Genomic DNA, 10,974 nt, shown 5'->3' with positions numbered 1-10,974 from the left:
ACTGCCAGTGGCCCCCGAATAACAAGGTCCCACACTCAACACGAGTCTATCTTTAGCTAAGCTGATGGGACACTCAGCTGTGCAACAGTGATGTGGTTTCCTTATAGCCGATTCCATTAGATTTTGACTCATGCCAATTTCCGTCATGCTTCAATCTTAAAGTGGCGTTTTGATTGAAGGACCCCTTGTGATGCTAACTTTCTGGTTCTAGACCCAAACCCAAACCCAACATTTGACCAAAAAGAAAAAAATACTTTCCTAACCTCTAATGTGCTTGAGGTTGTCCCTTCTAAACCAGAAGGGACAAATACAGCGCATTCATTACAACAATTCTTTTTTTCAATAACTATAATCAAGGCAGCAGATTAATTAAATATGTGGGTGGAGATCAAAAACTGAGCATAAAGCACAGGTAAGGTAAAGTAATAACATCGGTGTTGTGTTTACCGTTTCACTGATGCCAAGCTGGAAAAAAACTAAGAATTATAATAACTTTGTTCATGATGTCAAGATCTCACATTGACCTAATATTTTGACCTTTCTGCAATTTGCAATTTGCAATACTGCCAAACTCATCTCCTTATTATGTGTTTTCACGTTTTGATCAAAATGCGCTTTTTGATGTCTTTTATACATAAATATGTGTCCCCGGTGTGTCATACCCAAATCTCTAAAAACAGGGGTACAACGGAGCTGATCCAGATTTGTGTCCGATATGACTTAATCAGTGGTGTAGTGGGCGTTGGACGCGGGGGTACGCCGTACCCCCACTTATTTGGAGCATGATCTTTTTTTTAATAGTCGAATAAATATAAAATCATTGCCAGTCTTATCAGTTGCAAGTGTGTATTTGTTGTAATAATGACAAAAACAAAATACATTTCACAGTAATTATAATACAAAATAAAAACGATTTCCTTAAAGAATTATGATTCGTTATCACGCTCCTGACCCTGCGGCGAGTGTCAGTTTACCGCCCGCCGATTTTGCTGCAGCTCTTTCCCTCAAGAACGCTAACGAAAAAGCTCTATAATGGCAGGCAAACATTTTTTACTTGACTTCTTTTCTAAAAAGAATATAATTCACAAGAAGAAAGAGGCTAGCAGCACCGAAGCTACAAGTGAAGCTGCTAGTACTACATCATCAGAAGAGCCGCCTAAAGACGTGGATAATGCTAGCTAACGTGCACGTTCCCCTGGCTAGCTCAAGCTCACCGGCTTTCCCAGAGGTATGGACGGAGGAGATGTGGCGGAGGAAACAAGAGGCTACCCGTGGATAGACTGCAAAGCTGGGAAACTGGGCTGCAAAGTATGCGTTCATCCATTTCGGATTTATCAGTCTTCAAAACGCAAGGTGTGTGTGTGTGTGTGTGTGTGTGTGTGTGTGTGTGTGTGTGTGTGTGTGTGTGTGTGTGTGTGTGTGTGTGAAAAGCAGCGCTGTCTGCTTATTTGCAATGTAGGCTAGGCCTAATCAGAATAATTTCAAGTCCAGATTCAATGTTTGCATTAGTAGGCTATATATATTTTTCGTTTTGTTTATTTAATAACTTAATTTCAGGACAACTTTGGGAATTTTGTTTGTTTGTTATGAGTTTTAAATTTGAAAGTAGAGAGAGAGAGCGAGAGAGAGAGAGCGAGAGCGAGAAAAGCAGCGCTGTCTGCTAGTTGCAATCCTGTAGTTTATGCAATTTAGGCCTATACATTGTTTATGTAACTTATGTGCCAGTGTGTCCATGGTTTTGAGTCTGTGTGTGTGTTGAGCGCAGCGCCGTCTGCTTTTTGCAGTACAGTAACTAAAGTAGGACTAAGCATACCGGTAGTTTCTGTGGACCTGTCTGCCCGTTTTGTGAGTGCACTGCGCGCGTGCGCACTTGTGTGGCATTGTTTGGGATGACCTAATTTAAAATAGCGTCCCCCCAGTACAAAAATCCCCACTACACCACTGGACTTAATATCAGAAAGTTGTTATCAGAAACAATGCCCAACTGTTTTGAACCTAATATGGTCGGTGTTTACATTAGCATCGCTAGCACTCAGAGCTAACCTGTACTGGAGAGCATGTGTGTGAAGAAGCTGGATATAAAAATAACTCACCTTGTGGTATAACCGGCAAGAGAGAAAGCCTTTGAGCTCCATACTGTTTCAGAAATAATCCTTGATAATCCATGATATGGCGTTTCATCACCGCAGTATTTAGTTTAGACAGTAGCTGCCGGGTCCCGCATGAGTTTAGACTCCTCCTTTTTGTAAAGCTTTATGCCCAAATTCAGCACTTTTGAAACAGGAAATTAAATAGAGGGATATGAGCAGTGGCGTTTCTAGGTGTACAAAACTGGGGGGGCAGAAAGAGGTCGGGGGAGAGAGAGAGAGAGAGGGGGGGGACAGAGAGAGGGAGGAGAGAGAGAGGGGGGACAGAGAGAGGGGGGGGAGGAGAGAGAGAGGGGGAGTGTCAAATTACATACTGAAGACCACAGGAGCAACACTGTGAGCGCATACATTTACGTACACAGCGTGGGGATGTCATAGTAATGCACCTTCATACATGGAGTAAAGGTCACCATCACAAAGTAATTCTTAACAATAACAACAACCGTAATGCTTTAGCATTAAAACACCATAGACTGTAAATATAAGGAAAACACAGACACTCATCATCGAGGTCACAATATCAATCGATCCAGCAGAGGCAAAACACAGAAGATCAACAAAATATATGACATAAATGAACTTACCAAAGCTGAAGGCTCACTTGAAAAGAAAAGCGGCACGGCGGTCCTTCCTCTGACAGAATGTGTCTATCACTTTGGGGATGAAGTCCTGTAGTTGCTGGATCAACTGGCTTTCAATTGAAAGCATGGCCAATGCGTTAAGTCGCGGCTGTCCCATGGTGTTGCGAGTGAAAGTCTTTATCCTTTTGAGGGTGGAAAAGTTCCTCTCTGACTCGGATGTCGTCATCGGAGTTGTCACTATTATTTTGACCAAAATAACAGTCTCAGCAAACGTTTCCTCCAAGTTGTTCTCGTGAATGGATTTCAACAGAGACAGGGCAGTGTTTCCAGTGTGAAGCTCACTGTGGCGGTAGAGCGTGGTCAGCTCAGACTTCAACTTCTCCTTGTTTCCCAACGCAGGCCACAGTTTCACGGCGCAGTCAAGCTCAGGTGTAGGAAATGACAGGACATGCTGTGGGAAGAATGAGCTGTCAACAAGCTTTGCAGCGATCAAATGGTCACTCTGTGAGAACCTCTGTTCCACCTGTGAGATGACTGTGTCACAAGCCTCCTTCATCACCGGCGCTGTGCTGCTGACTCGTCGGCCTGGCTCATCTGTTCCATCATGAGCAGTGGCGGCCAATGCATCAGTTTTCTGCCTCATTTTCTGAACATTTTCCTTGAAACGGCAGAGCGCGCTGTTGATCCCAGGTGCATCGATGCTTCGTTTTTGCAGAGTGTTGTATAGAACATCCACTTCTGGCATAAGCAACGAAAAAAACTCCAGGAGCTGCATAAATGCTCGGTCCCGCAGTTTCTTTGACAGGCCGTATGCCTCACTTATGGTGACCGCATCCCATCCTGGTTGTGCGCGTATATGCTTCATACACTGAAGTAGTGCATCTCGGGTCTCCCAAACCGCGTTCACAGTTCTGCTTTTAAAGTTCCATCTCACAGCCGGTGGCCGTGGGATGCGTCTCTGTGTTGCCTCTGCAAGAGCTGCAACACGTTTTGGAGCACCGGAGAAAAAAGTGGAAAAAGCAGTTAGATCTGCAAAAAACACCTTCAGGATGCTCATCCTTGCTGAACACAGTTGCTGCAGGGTCATGTTCAGTTGGTGGGCGTAGCAGTGAACAAACTGAGCGTTTGGGTACGTCTCCTTCATCACCGTCTGTACCCCGCGCACGTTACCGCTCATGACGGCCGCCCCGTCATAGGTCTGAGCGATTAGCTTTTCTTTCAGCTTCAGGGGTTCCAGAACAGCCTTGATGCTGTTAGAGAGACCTACACCAGTTTTGTCCTTTACTTCCACAAACTCCAAAAAACGCTCTGTAACTGTGAGGTCAGGCATAATGTATCGCAGCACAATCACCATTTGCGATTTACAGGAGACATCGGTTGTCTCGTCGGCCTGAACGGCAACAAATGATGTGTTGTCCACTTGCTTGGCTATTTCCTCCCTGTACACATCATACATGCAGTCCAAGAGTTCATTCTGTATGGTGCTTGATGTCCCTTTGAAAACAAGCTGAGCTTCGTAGTGCCGTTGAAGCCTGGAATCGCCCTCACACATTGTCTCGAAAATTGACCTGAATATCCCTGGATTCAGAGAGTCCGCCGACTCGTTGTGGCCCCGCAGTGCTGTCTCACATTTCCCACACAGTTTAATACAGGTGATGATCCGACCAAGCACGTACCTGTTTTCTTCCACCTTCCTATTATGAGAATCAATGCCGCGTCTGTAGGCGCTGTCAATCTGAGCTGCAACATTCACCCTTCCAAGTAATCCCAATTTTACGGCATTTTCCAAATGACTGTTGCTGCTCTCATGCTTCATTGTCCTCTCCGAAAGATGCTTTAAGTCCTTGTAACCTGTCCTCGACCAAGTACCTTGATCTTCACCAAAAAGCAGGCAAGGAAAGCAAAAGAGGGAATTCTTCTGGATGCTCGCCGTTAGCCATTTCTTTTTAGCAAACCACTCAGCGTTAAACCCACGTTTAACTTTGCCCACAGTCTGGACCATTTGGAAATCCGGTGGATGGTGGGCACCGAGGCGCTTTACCTCCAGTTTCTCTCCGAGACTAAGTGTCTCAAATGTGTGCTCCAGTAAATGGTCAACTTCATTCATTTTCTTTCAGTTTTTTACTTCTTTTAATCGCTGGTGATGTTAGCTATATGCTGCTCTCTCGTCTCCTCTTCAAACTACACGTGACGTTTCGCAGCACTGCACACGTGAGTACTTACAGCCAATCAATTCTGAATTATGTGAGATGACGTATGGTGGGGATGGGAGCACTATGCCCCTACGGTCATTATTTTTTTGCCACACACATTAAATAGAAAAATACTCTGAGCATGCGCAGTGTAGTTTTTACAATCTCGTTCACTTAGACTGTGAGAGGGAGGGGCAGGATCGGGTTTTGTCCCACATGGCTCTAAACAGCTCAAAACGGCACTCTAGACACTAATTAGAAGAACACAGACTAAAACAGAAATGTACAGACGAATCAGATTATTAAACATGACCTTAAAATATATTTTATATGTTTTTTTATTTATTTTTTAGTATTTTTTTGTAATCATTATTTGTAATACTTTCTTCTGACACTAGGTGGGGCTGTGCCCCACCTGCCCCTAATGACCCGCCGCCACTGGATATGAGGCATGGCCGTGGATGTATAATAAGAACTGGATACTAGTGATGTGTAGGTCGCGAACGAGCCGGCTCAAAGAGCTGGCCCTTTTTAAGTGAACGACGGCGCGCCCGCGAACGAGCCGCTTTTTAAAATTTTGTTTAAGTAATACAAGACAGAATGATATGATGATCTCCGCGCTACAGCTGCTCCGTGCATGCATGCATGCAGTGACATGGATTAAAGACTGTTGTATGCTGCTGTTTTGAGCATCGCAATACATTTATTTGTATTATGTTTTTTTATGATTAGAGACGGTTGGATGCTGCTGTACTGAGCATTGCAATATATTTATTTTCACTATGTTATTTATTTATGATTATCCTTAGGCTCAGCAAAGATTTGATGTCAGCTGTTGCTGTCTTTTTTTCTATAGTTAATAGTTACTGAAATAGAGCCCTGCTGTTTTGTCAGGGCCTTTTCTTTAAATATAATTTGAAAATGTCGATACAGTAGCCCTTTTTTTTTTTTAAATGTCTATGCTTAAGTTTTTGTGTTGCTACCTGCTTTGTGTAGCGTGTAAGTCAAGCAAGCAAGTCAGTGCATTCTTTGGGTGGTATCAGAGAGTTACAAGGGTCTGTAAATGCAATGAAAACATTTGGCCACAGCAAATCATTGATATTAAACATGTCATTTTTACTTTTGAATACTTCAGTGCAAATGATGTATTGAATAATTTAAGTGATATATGTGTACATATATACATCATTAGTCAAAACAGGGCTACATTTGATTTAATTATAAAAGTTATAATATGTGGTAAACTGAAGAGCCGTTTGGGAGCCGAAAGAGCCGGCTCTTCTTGGTGAGCCGAGCCAAATGATCCGGCTCACCAAGAAGAGCCGGAATTCCCATCATGGATACAGCATCGGAGGCGGGGTCTCGTTCTTTCCTATGAGAGCTGCTCATTGGCGCATGAGGACAAAATGGCCCAACTTTAGAGAGAGCGAAACGTCACAGATTACCCATCATGCCTGGCTGTCAGAGCAGAAGAACCGTATGTGCGCTCACAGAGCATGCGCCCCTTAAGCCCCGCCCCCCGAGCTCCCACTCTCGGCTCAGTAGAATGAATGGAGACAGAAAATCTAGATTCGGCTTTTAGTGCATTTTACAACTTTAAGGACCAAATGATTCTAATAAGGGCTATAACATAGTTCATACTGGGTAGTTTATTTAGTTAAAAAAAAAGTATCCACTGATTTACAGACGTCTCTTTCCCAATGTTAGTCAATGAGGAAAAGTCTTTCTGGGCCCAGTGACGTCACGGACTGATACGGAAGTTTGGACACAACGAATATTTTCATCAGAGTCCGGCGCACTTCCTGGGGGCTTGGGCATGGCTAGAATGGGTGATCTGTTTGGTATTTTGGTCAAAACACTTCATAGACATGATTTTTATATATCTGAGACCTATGCTATTGCCTAAAAATAGCATGATCGGTGCACTTTAAGCTAAGGATATCAAGAAGAAAATGTGACCTTTAATTTGTATCCATGTTACACTTCTTCACACAATGATTCTTGACTGATTTCTCAGTATACATAAAAGTAAAACGATAATTAAAAACACAGGTAGAGAACTAGAAAAATATTAAAAATAATAAAAAAGATAGTGAAATATAACAGTATTTACTGTACATTGCAATGGAATGGAATAAAAAGGAATAAAACATGGAATAATTATGAATTTGCTTCCTAATTTATAATGTAACTCCCACTTGGGTGAAATAAAGAAACTACAGTAAGCACAACAACAAGTTAACAGCTTATGTTCTCCTCCACAAATCAAATAATAACACTGATGTTTATATCACAGACAGACTATCGCTATTAAGATTCAGGGTCTTCATTGGACTGACCTGCAGCTATTTAGACTTGACATGCTATCCCCAATGATAACTTGTCAGTGGCGGGGGGGACATTAAAACAAACAAACCTTAGCCTTTTGTTCTTTGTGTTGGTTATTGTCCTGGAGGACTCCATTAAGGCGCCGTCCACACGGAGACGAAAAAGAACCGAGGTCAATATCAAAAAAGTCTTCCGTCCACACGGAATCGGCTCAAGAAACGTGTCCGTCCCATAGACTGGTCCGTCCACACGAGACCACTCGACCTGCTGGAGACGCTGTAGTACATATGCCGGGCCTGTAAGTGGCGCTGTACTTACGCCACAAAATACACCAAAAGCAGCGAATAAGACCCCCGAGTATGGTTGCCATGGTTGCCTGGTTGGCCTTCTGTTTATTCTCCACGGTGGATTTAGCAACACGTTCATGTAGTTCTCCATGTACTTATTGCTGATGGTTGTGGTAGAGGAGCTGTAGATTTTGCACTAACATCTTTATCATGGTCAGTAGCGTCTGGAGCACGAACGTAACCCTGTGATCCGTCATTGTTGTTGTTGGCGAAACGCATCAGCAATGACGCGGGTGACACGGGGGTGAGCAGCGGGGGTGAGCAGCAGAGGTGGGGAGAGGCGGGGCTATGATCGTTCAGGGCGTACACACGGTGCCGCAAGCATTACGTTACCATTACCTTCCCACTTTGGGATGCGTTTTCGTTTGAGGGCTTCGTTTCCGCGGCTCCGTTACGGCCTCGTGTGAACGAACCGTCCATATGATAAAGAACACCCGTTTCGTCTCCGTGTGGACGAGGCCTAAGTCTTGTTTAGTTCATTGTTTATAGTTTTTAAAGCTCCGCGTGAAAGCATTTTTGATAGGTTGCTTGTTTTAATGGTTGGATCTTAGATTTCTAGTAAATGAAAGCTGACTTTTATTAAGTTATTGTTACTGCAATATAAGATCACATGTTTCATTAATAGATCCACTTTTGAGACAGATTAGGATTTTGTAGAGGTGAGTGTGTGTTTTAATTGGCAGTAAAACGTGATTAAAGTGATATCCCTTTTTGTAATGCCTTCTCGTGCACGGATGCAGCTTTTTCCTTTTCAGAGTTGAAGTTGTGTACACACTAACCAAAGCACATCAATGCATGCATGTTTTTGTTGTTACATTTGGTTGAGTGTGCATCACTACCGTTGTATTTCGGATAAAACTCATGTGAAGTTCATAGTGGGATTCACAATTAAGTCTTGTGATGATTTGCACGAGGAATAAAAACACTTATCAATGCAGCCTTTTGTGAGGAGGTTACATAATGTGTGGCACATACTCAAAGCCCGGGTAAACATCTCACTGCTCATGTTTACAGACCTCACAGGAACAATCTGACTCAATAACACCTTCAGTCACCTGAAATTGAAATGTCAGTCTCTTTTTCATGATTACTTTTTTACTGTTGCTTTTTTTACTGTTACACACACACACCCAGGTAAAAGTGTGTGTGTGTGTGTGTGTGTGTGTGTGTGTGTGTGTGTGTGTGTGTGTGTGTGTGTTGTGTGTGTGTGTGTGTGTGTGTGTGTGTGTGTGTGTGTGTGTGTGTGTGTGTGTGTGTGTGTGTGTGTGTGTGTGTGTGTGTGTGTGTGTGTGTGTCTTAATCATGATCTGTGGATATTATCCCTGCACACATGTTAGAAGAAGTCCCCCGGAGAGCTGACAAACAGGCCTGTAAGTTAAGCATCAAATTAGCATCTGATCGCCTTAATGCACGGGCTGACCTGGGCTGAAGCCCAGGGGCCTACGGAGATCGGGGGCCTATCATGAGCCAATACATTTAAAAAGAAAGAAAAAAAAATTCAAATTTTTTTTTTTCAGGTGTTTTTTTAAAATTTTAAATAAACAAAGTCTTGGCTTTCCGAATATGAAACTTTTATTTCCAAAATCACACAATAAATACATTTTTGAAGCTTGTAAAGGGAGGATGACAGCTCTCACTCGCACTCTGCTGTTCCGCAGCGCCACTTCCCCTCCCTCCGCTGAAATTATGAATGTAAGGTGTATAGTAATCATAGATATAACACGGCAGGGTCCGTTACAGTTTGTTTTCATCTGATTTCAATTAAACAAAGTCTTGGCTTTCAGAATATTAAACTTGTTTCGGCAAATTCAGATGATAAATACAACTTTGAAGCTTGTATAAATACAAGCGGAGAACGGAGTAACTTGACGTCACAGCAGGCACAACAACAGCCGGTGTTTCTCGTGAGTGTTTTCCCCGGGAAACAAACACAATACACACAAACACAAAATTCTACAAACACACACACGTATAAACACACACACACTCGTGAGCTTCCCCCAGACCAGTAATCCAAACGCAAATATCTTCCCTCCGTAGTATTTTGATCATTTGCTCCGCTAATAAATCAGATCGATGGATTCCAGAGATTTTTCTCAAAAATTATGACTCCGTAACAGACAGCGGGCACCACTTAACAGCCAATCAGAATGAGAATATGTTTCACATGTGACTTATTCAAATTGCGAGTGATTGAGTGACAGATGAAGGTTGTTTAGGAGAAAATGTCGGAGAAGAAAAAGTTTAAGAGCGGCGCTCGGAAAAGGAAATTGTTGAGGGAAAAGGAGTTTTGAGACAAGCAGCTATTACAAAACATGCCAAAGCTTACAGGTTATTTTAAACCTGTAGGCCAGGATGAGGAGGAAGGACAGATGAGTTCTGTAACGAGCGGCAGCGCTGCCGGCCGCGGGGCCTCGGAGCCAAGTAGGCCGTCTGGTTCTGATAGCGATGGAGTAGTGGGAGAGGAAAAACAGACAGGAGGGACATTATCTGTTGGAGGAGATGGGAGGACGACGAGGACTTGCTACGTGGAGGGGAGCCAACGCCAACTGGACAAATACATGAGGGAGGCCCGATACGTCACTCATCTGGAGGAGAGGACCAGGCGCGCGTAGAGCAGAGTGGAGAAGTGCGATCACAGAGCCTGCCGAGGCTATAAATGACTTTGATTTGTTGTTTAAATAGGGGGCCTACAAAACCTATCAGCCCCAGGGCCTGATGGCAGGTTAAGGCGGGCTTGCACACACACACACTTTTTATATATATTTTACCTGTCTTGTCATATTTAATTGTTATCATTGTCCTTACGGATCCATCTGCTGTATAAATCACATTTCTGCACAATACTCTTTTGAAATTGCACATCTCTTTCACTTTTAAATTAAACTGTAAATGTGTTTTCACAATATTTTGCCATATTCTTATTTTATTTCCTCTTTTGCATATTCATGTTTCTTGAAAAGATTATTTTATTTTATATCAGTGTTTCCAATAGTTTTGATGTTATTCCTTTAACTGCTCTTTAACTTTATACTTAACATTTCTCTTAATGTGTTTATGTATGCACGTTTATACACCAAAGCAAATTCCTTGTAGGCCTATGTAAAAACACGCCCGGCAATACTTCAGATTGTACTTGTGTAACCAAAGTGACAATTAACACCTTTAACTAGGTTAACTGGCTTATTTTGGTGCTAACTAGGCAGCTGTGCTACGAGAGCGGTTAGAGTGAATCAATGAGCTCTTAAAGAAACTCTTTATTCTAAGATTAATGAGAAGCTTTTTATAGGTGTCAGGTCATTATTACACTACGCATTGCCTTCAATTTGATACAGGTATTGAAATAGTAACTTGAATTTTAAATATATCATCAAGTGGA

Source organism: Gymnodraco acuticeps, unplaced genomic scaffold (assembly GCF_902827175.1).
Source record: "Gymnodraco acuticeps unplaced genomic scaffold, fGymAcu1.1, whole genome shotgun sequence".
Lineage (NCBI taxonomy): Eukaryota > Metazoa > Chordata > Actinopteri > Perciformes > Bathydraconidae > Gymnodraco > Gymnodraco acuticeps.
Note: the sequence above shows the minus strand (reverse complement) of the source record.